The sequence below is a fragment of the Triticum urartu genome, chromosome 4 (genome assembly GCF_003073215.2).
Source record: "Triticum urartu cultivar G1812 chromosome 4, Tu2.1, whole genome shotgun sequence".
In the NCBI taxonomy this organism is placed as follows: domain Eukaryota; kingdom Viridiplantae; phylum Streptophyta; class Magnoliopsida; order Poales; family Poaceae; genus Triticum; species Triticum urartu.
The window spans coordinates 375,239,197-375,248,352 of NC_053025.1; positions in this window are offsets into that span (position 1 = coordinate 375,239,197).

Here is a 9,156-nt window from a genome sequence, read left to right on the forward strand (position 1 = left end):
AAGTTCAGAGAAGCAGCGGTGAGGGAGGACGGAAAACGAGAAGGAGAGGGACGTGACGGGGTCGGCCTGGTCATGCGGGGGTGAAGCAGAGGAGGTGAGCGGTGCTCGATGCAGAGGAGGCGCAGGGGATTTGGCGCTGCGACGGAATCCTGCCGGATTGGATGCAGCGGAGGTCACAAGCGAGGTTGGGGGAGGCATGGCGTGGAGCTCCGGGTGGGCGTCCATGGTGACGCAGAGGATGGGGATGGTCTGGAGACGGCGGGTCTGCCTGCGGGCGCTTCGGCGATGAAGGGAAAACAACAGGAGGCGGCATCCATGGGCGGCTATCCATGGCGCTCCTGCTTGGTGATAGGAAAAACGAGGGAGAGAGAGATTAGCGGAAACGGGAGGAGCAGGGGAAGAAGGAAAACCAGCAGGGACATCGCTCATCTGTTGGGTGCGCCGACGATGTGGTGGTTGGCTCACTTGGGAAAACGAGGTAGAGTGGGTGGATCTGGATCCGAGGAAGATAGTGGCGGCGGCTAGGAGGATCCCTAGAAATTAGGTGGGTTGTCTAGATATATATAGTAGGTAGGTGAAAGGAGAGGGATTTAGATCATCGGATCAAAATCCGACGGACGAGAATAAATATGCTAAAGAGTCCAATAAATAAAACGATGATATTTTGTAGATGTTTGGGGATGATCCGGACCCGTTGGTAACGACAGCCCGGGTCGGGTCCGGGACAACTTTCGCACGCTCACGTGAGGGGTTCGATGCACTATGCAGAGAGGGTTTCAGACCGTGTGGTCGCATCGGACAACTCCGGAAGCGAAGAGGGGAAGGAGGATGGACTAGGTGGGCTGTGGCGAGACTGTGAGGGGGAGAAGAGAGAGAGAGAGAGTGAGGGCCCGGCATCTGTTTTCGGAGACCGAAAACGTCCGACGTTAGACCAGCTATAATGCCGCTATAGTTATCCATTGGGGCGTCAAACGAACTCCGAATGCGATGAAATTTGACAGGCGGTCTATCTACACTATAATAAGACCGCACGCCAAATTTCAACCCAATCCGAGAACATTTTTCTGGCCACTAATAAAATACTATTTGGACGTGCCGCGGGCGCGTGCAAGTGTGTCTGGTCTCAGAACGGACAACAGAGAGAACTCGAAGAACCCGGACGAATGCAAGTTTTAAAACATGATGATGCAATGCACATGATGACATGATAAGATGCAACACGCAAGCAAATGACATGGCAACGACGGCAAATAACTGGACGACAACTGGCACATCGGTCTCGGGGCGCTACAACACTCCACCACTACGAGAGGATCTCGTCCCGAGATCTAGAATGGCACCGGAGGGAAAACGGAAAAGAAAGAGAAGAGGTAAAACTAAGTTGCTCCTTTGGCAAATGAGTGAAACCACGAACCTTGAGAGGTTAAGCCATCTCGAGAAAAGAATACAACGGGGATGAACGAAGTTGAAAACACTCCGTTAGAAGAGAGGGGCAAGGAAGAGCAACTTCGAGCAGCACTCCGGTTGAGAAGTTATGCAAGACTTGATACGGTGAAAAGAACTTGAGCAGAGGACACGACACTCCGGTTAAACAAGATAGAGAAGGAATAAGACTGATATAATTTGGACAGCACTTCGACTGTAAATGGAAAAAATTGAACATGATCTTGACAAACCGAGATGAGGAGTGAAAAGAGAAACATCACTAGACCTCCGGGAGAAAGAGCTTGAAAAGGCATCTTTAGGAGAAGGGTTGAACAGAGTTGTTGGAAAACTAGCAACGGAAAGGATAAACTTGATATGGACTTATAGAATACATCTCAAATTATGAGGTGACAACCTGCCACTCACGGGAAAAGAATTGGATTGATATGAACAAGGAGACGAGAAAGCTATTTCACCGGGAGGATAGATGCAGAACTTGGATCATATATTATCACCATTAAGAGAATTAATCCTTAGGGAAAGCTTTAGGTGAAACATGACACCAGACAACTCCAACAAAGAGGTTGGTGGATTTGAAATACCTCATTCTTAACAACATCTGAATCATGAAACATGATCTCAAATTATCAAGAATGACATAATACCAGCTCCAATGATACAGTTGAAAGAATTGCACTCCGGATAGCAAGATGAAGAAAACTTGAGCTCCTAAGAAAAGAATCTTGAAGAATGCTTCGAGAAGGAAATAAATCCTTGATGAACCGTCATTTATAGCCTCCATGAAGAAACTCCGGTAACAAAAGAATCCTCCGGTAACAAAAGAATAATCACACGAAGGAAAGAGAAGTTGAAAACACAAGGTGAATCCTTGTACCGATTTACATGAATCTCTGTGGTGAACTAATTGAAAAAGGTTGGGACTCCGAGAAAAAGAGGAGATGAAACAATTGAAAACCGAGAGCTTGATGAGCCTCCGGAATAAGGAATTGAATTTACACGATGAAACAAGAATAAAAATTATATTATGCTTATCCTTCACCAATTTAAATTGATGACAAGCAATGGATCGCATACGACTTATTCTCGTAGAAAGGGTTTAGATAGATATAGCGCAAACTTGGAAAGGTCTTCCATGAACCATCGCTCGGGTTGAAACAACGAATAAATTGATATGATGAACAAAGGAAGACAAAATCTTGGAAGAACCACCATAAGAATTGAGAATGAACGAAAATACATGAGAGAGTTTAGATACAAGAGAACAAAGAGATCATGAACTGATTAGAGAATATACTTGAATGATGTGCCGGTTAGATTTGGAGAATGAGAGCTAAAAGCTGGAATGAATAATCCTGAATTGATGGCCTTCAGATAAACAAACTGAAAAGACTCCTGAATTACTCCGGATGGGTGAAAAGAATTCTCATAATCAAAACAATTATGAGGGGATGGCAACAAGCTAGAATCACGAATCTTGAAGAGAATGGAGCAGGATTGAGAGAAAATCTTCTTCGGTCTTCAAATTTTGAATTACGACGAGAAATACCACCATGAATTGTTTAGACACTCCGGAAGAATCAAAACAAAGAGGTTGAGCCAATGATGAAAAGAATTCGACAGGTCTTGGGGAAAACATAAGACTGATGATAATTCATTCTTACGTCAAACTTCGAAAAGAATTTTAAGGATATCTCCGGGAGAATTAGAAGAGTCAGGTAAGATCCTGGGAAAAGACCTGTGGGTTAGGGCCCACTCAAAAGAAACACCGTTGAAAAGATTAATTGAAAAGGAGAAAGCACCGGTTGAATTAGATGACTTGAATGAGATAACATCCTCGAAAGAGCTTGAACAAATGTAGAGTGGAAAACACGAATCTTCGAGATATCTTCAGCACTCCGGAACAATTGAATGGCAAGCGGGGAAGATTAAGAGGTGCACTGGCATAAGTAAGCATTGAAACGAGGAAAAGATATGATCAACAAAGCTTGACTTGAAACAACCGGAGAAGAAAAGGAATGAGGAATGATGAACTTGAAGCTCCGTTAGAATCTTCATGAGAATCACCGGATAAGAATATTGAAAGAAAAGAATGAAGAGACTTCACATGAATAAAAGGATACTTGATTAAGACATCTGAGTTCTTGAAGAAAAAGGGTGGGTGGGCGGGAAAACAAAGGCAACTTGGGGACAGATGAAACAAACACCATTGAGAAAAACTGATACTTGATCTTGCGGATGTTGCAATGATCGGATCCACTTGAAGAGAAGCACACCGGTTAACAAGGATTGACATGACCATCTCGATGATCAAGAATGATTAGTATCCACACAGAAATATGAGAACACCACTTAGGAAAGGTATGGAATCAACTCTTGACACTGAAGCAACTCGAATACCACAACTCAAAACAAAACAAAGGATTGGCTTGCGGAATAAGCCTGAACAAACATGTGATAGAGATTTCGTCCGAAGTTTTCGTGTTGGGGCCTACACGGGCTCGTTTGTACAGCACCATCATGTACAAGGCAGTGCACATGACATACGAAGCATCCCCGAGTCGGCATAGCCAAGGACTCTTTAAGACACAACGAGACCACTGTAAAACCGACCGTGAATAAGCAGACCACTAGACGTCGAACCCCAATTTCATATCATACATCTGTCAGAAAGATATCCAAAGAGCTACTTGAATTCCCACTTATAAACTCCCGAAACTTTCCGGTTATGCAATCAGGTGTTGGGGATACAAGGGAAGCATAATATCTCACCCAAAGCTAGCAAATCCTACATCCAGCTGTATCCATCCTTCAACACATAACCAAGAAACCTTCGGAAATCATCTACCTCAACCTTCGAAAAGCATCCGTTATACGAGTTATGGCAATACTCCCGAACTCCCGCCTCAGTACAGGGTGGCGTCGAGGTTATCTCACCAACAACTGCATAAAAGAGATTTTTGATGTCGGCGAAACTAAACTCAGGTATTCCAGAACTGCAACAATAAAATTGTGACGACAACACCTCGGAGCTCAACTCCCCGGGACACTGCCACAACCCCTAAATGACAGGAGGCACCAAGAACAATGTTCTCGTCACAAATCAATCGGAACGATTCCAAGATACCCGCGTGATCCTAAATTTTTTGTAGTGAAATTTGAGAAGAGAAGAGACAAAACTCTACGTCAGGATGCCTTACCAGAGCGATGAAGGGACTGAGGAGTAAAAAGAATTCCTAAACTCTCCGATATATAATTCCTAAATGACTCAAAACATTTTTCTAGACTCAACAACAGCTGCTAAAAACGATCAAGCAGTGGGGCTCCTAAGGTCGGGGAAGGCTCTGATTACCAACTTGTAACGCCCTCGATGCGGCTATATCTCCCACGTGTCGCAGCACGACTTAGAGGCATAACCGCATTGAAAGCAATGTCGCAAGTGAGGTAATCTTCACACAACCCATGTAATACATAAGGGACAGAGATACATAGTTGGCTTACAATCACCACTTCACACAATTACATGAATAAAGCATTACAACATCCAAATACAATCAAGGTCCGACTACGGAACCAAAATAAAAGAAGACTACCCCAAATGCTACATATATCCCCGATAGACCCCAACTGGGCTCCACTACTGATCAACTAGAACGAAACAACACAAAGGACAAGATCTTCATCGAGCTCCTCCTGAGCTTGGTTGCGTCATCTGCGCGGGCTCATCGGCACCTGCAAGCTGGTTTTGAAGTATCTGTGAGTCACGGGGACTCAGCAATCTCACACCCTCGCGATCAAGACTATTTAAGCTTATAGGAAGGGTAAAAGCTATGAGGTGGAGCTGTAGCAAGCGACTAGCATACATGGTGGCTAACATACACAAATGAGAGCGAGAAGAGAAGGCAAAGCACGGTCGATAAAAGTATGATCAAGAAGTGATCCTATAGCAACCTACGTCAAGCATAACTCCAACACCGTGTTTACTTCCTGGACTCCGCCGGAAAGAGACCATCACGGTAACACACGCGGTTGATGTATTTTAATTAAGATCAACTTCAGGTTTTCTACAACCGGACGTTAACAAATTCCCATCTGCCCATAACCATAGGCATGGCTTTAGAAAGTTCAAATCCCTGCACGGGTGTCCCAACTTAGCCCATGACAAGCTCTCACGGTCAACGAAGGATATACCTTCTCCCGAGACATTTCGATCAGACTTGGTATCCTGGTTCTACAAGACAACTTCGACAAGTTAAAACAAATCCAGCAACACCGCCTGAATGTGCCGACAAATCCTGATAGGTGCTGCACATATCTCGTTCTCAGGGCACACTCAGATGAGCACTCCATACAACTAAAACCAAACCTTGAGTTTCCCCGAGGTGGCGTTGCACAGGACTCTAGTTTGGACCAACACTCAGAGGAGCACTGGCCTCGGGGGGTTAAAATAATGATGACCCTTGAGTCTGCAGAACCCAAGGGAAAGAAAAGGCTAGGTGGCGAATGGTAAAACCAATGTTGGGCATTGCTGGAGGAGTTTTATTCAAGGCGATTTGTCAAGGGGTTCCCATAATAGCCCAACCGCGTAAGGAACGCAAAATCCGGGAACATAACACCGATATGACGGAAACTAGGGCGGCAAGAGTGGAACAAAACACTAGGCATAAGGCCGAGCCTTCCACCCTTTACGAAGTATATAGATGCATTAATTAAATAGGATATATTGTGATATCCCAACAAATAAACATGTTCCAACAAGGAACAACATCTCCATGTTCCAACAAGGAACAAACTTCAATCTTCACCTGCAACTAACAACGCTATAAGACGGGCTGAGCAAAGTGGTAACATAGCCAAACAACGGTTTGCTAGGACAAGGTGGGTTAGAGGCTTGGTTCAACAATGTAGGAGGCATGATAAGCAAGTGGTAGGTATCACAGCATAGGCATAGCAAAAGAGCAAGCAACTAAGCAAGCAAAGATAGAAGTGATTTCGAGGGTATGGTCATCTTGCCTGAAATCCCGCAAGGAAGAAGAACGAGTCCATGTGGAAGACAAACGGACGTAGTCGAACGAGTCCTCACAAACGCGACGTTATCGGAACCAACCCAAAGAAGCAAACACCGGAAAGAAGCACACAACATAGTAAAACATCCACCACATAAACATGGCATGATGCACAATCAAGTGCGATGCATGTCCGGTTTAAAGAAGCATGGCATGGCAAAGTGCACAAACAATCCTACAAATTAAGTGGAGCACAATATGCAACGGAGTTGCATATTGAAGAAAACACCACATGACTTATTTAGTTCTCTCTTATTTAGGTACCCAACAAGATTAAATGTTGTTAGCATGGCAAGAGGTGAAGCAAATGAAAACTACCTATCTAGTCAAGTTTAAATGAGGCCGGAAACAAAAAACAACACTTCCAGAAAATCCCCATATGCATTTATTAGGTTTGGTACTGTTCTTCCCTAAACACAATTTTTTAGAGTTGTTAAACATGCAAAGTGATGCCACCATGTTAAACTAGACATGTTTCTACCCCATTTACATATAAAGTTTATTAAATTCGGAGTTACAGTTATTTAGTTATGAATTAAATCATTTTAACATGACATAGGAGCAAATTTAAACAAACAGCATTGTAAACATTTTAACATGGCAAGAAAATGGCATATTATTAATCTACACATAATTTTAAGCAAGTTTCATATACAAAGTTTTTACAAAGGATGCACGGTTGTTGAGTTATTAAATGCATGAACTAGGGGGACTTTTTTGTAAAACTGCAGTCTCTGAAATATTATCTAAATTGTCCACTGGAAAAAAAATAGGAGTTGAGCCTAAACTGGCTGGCCCAACCGTGCACAGTGGGGGTTAGGGCGGCTGCTCACAGTGGGCTGGCTTCGCGCGAATGGGCCGGGGAGGATGGGCCTCAGCGAGCTGGAGGCAGGCAATCGGTCAACGCGAGGCACGGGCGAGCTGGCAACCTGCTCATTTCTGAAGACAGAAACACCCCCACCTCATGGCAATGCAGAGATTGACAGCGGGGTTCCTGGCGATGGGGTAGAAGGTAACTGGCCCGGAACGGGCGGAACGGAGCGCGCGGAGGTGCCTGGAGGGGGCGGCGTGGTCCGGCGAAGGCGGCTGCCGACGGCGAACTCCAAGGGCGCCACGAGTGGTGGAGGCAGAGGCGTCCTCCTCCTCTGTCTGAGTTGCTGCTGCTCGATGCAGCACTGGGGACAAGGCTAGGAACGCAGGGCCTTGCGGATCTTGTGGAGACGGCGATGAATGGAGCAAGGCGGCGGAGGAGCTGCAAGGACATGGCAGGGGAACAAGTTCAGAGAAGCAGTGGTGAGGGAGGACGGAAAACGAGAAGGAGAGGGACGCGACGGGGTCGGCCTGGTCATGCGGGGGCGAAGCAGAGGAGGCGAGCGGTGCTCGATGCAGAGGAGGCGCAGGGGATTTGGCACTGCGACGGAATCCTGCCGGATTGGATGCAGTGGAGGTCACAGGCGAGGTTGGGGGAGGCGTGGCGTGGAGCTTCGGGTGGGCGACCATGGCGACGCAGAGGACGGGGATGGTCTGGAGACGGCGGGTCTACCTGCGGGTGCTTCGGCGATGAAAGGAAAACAACAGGAGGCGGCATCCACGGGCGGCTATCCATGGCGCTCCTGCTTGGTGATAGGAAAAATGAGGGAGAGAGAGATTAGCGGAAACAGGAGGAGCAGGGGAAGAAGGAAAACCAGCAGGGACATCGCTCATCTGTTGGGTGCGCCGACGATGTGGTGGTTGGCTCACCTGGGAAAACGAGGTAGAGTGGGTGGATCTGGATCCCGAGGAAGATAGTGGCGGTGGCTAGGAGGATCCCTAGAAATTAGGTGGGTTGTCTAGATATATATAGTAGGTAGGTGAAAGGAGAGGGATTTAGATCATCGGATCGAAATCCGACGGACGAGAATAAATATGCTAAAGAGTCCAATAAATAAAACGATGATATTTTGTAGATGTTTGGGGATGATCCGGACCCGTTGGTAACGACACCCCGGGTCGGGTCCGGGACAACTTTCGGACGCTCACGTGAGGGTTTCGATGCACTGTGCAGAGAGGGTTTTGGACCGTGCGGTCGCATCGGACAACTCCGGAAGCGAAGAGGGGAAGGAGGATGGACTAGGTGGGCTGTGGCGAGACTGTGAGGGGGAGAAGAGAGAGAGAGAGAGAGTGAGGGCCTGGCATCTGTTTCCGGAGACCGAAAACGTCCGACGTTAGACCGGCTATAATGCCGCTATAGTTATCCATTGGGGCGTCAAACGAACTCCGAATGCGATGAAATTTGATAGGCGGTCTATCTACACTATAATAAGACCGCACGCCAAATTTCAACCCAATCCGAGAACATTTTTCCGGCCACTTATAAAATACTATTTGGATGTGCCGCGGGCGCGTGCAAGTGTGTCTGGGCTCAGAACGGACAACAAAGAGAACTCGGAGAACCCGGACGAATGCAAGTTTTAAAACATGATGATGCAATGCACATGATGACATGATAACATGCAACACGCAAGCAAATGACATGGCAACGACGGCGAATAACTGGACGACAACTGGCACATCGGTCTCGGGGCGCTACATCCTTCGGCCTTGAAGGTTGGGTCCGGACGTGGTTGAATATCTGGAGCACCTGACCTGGGCTTTGGGTGTTGGAACT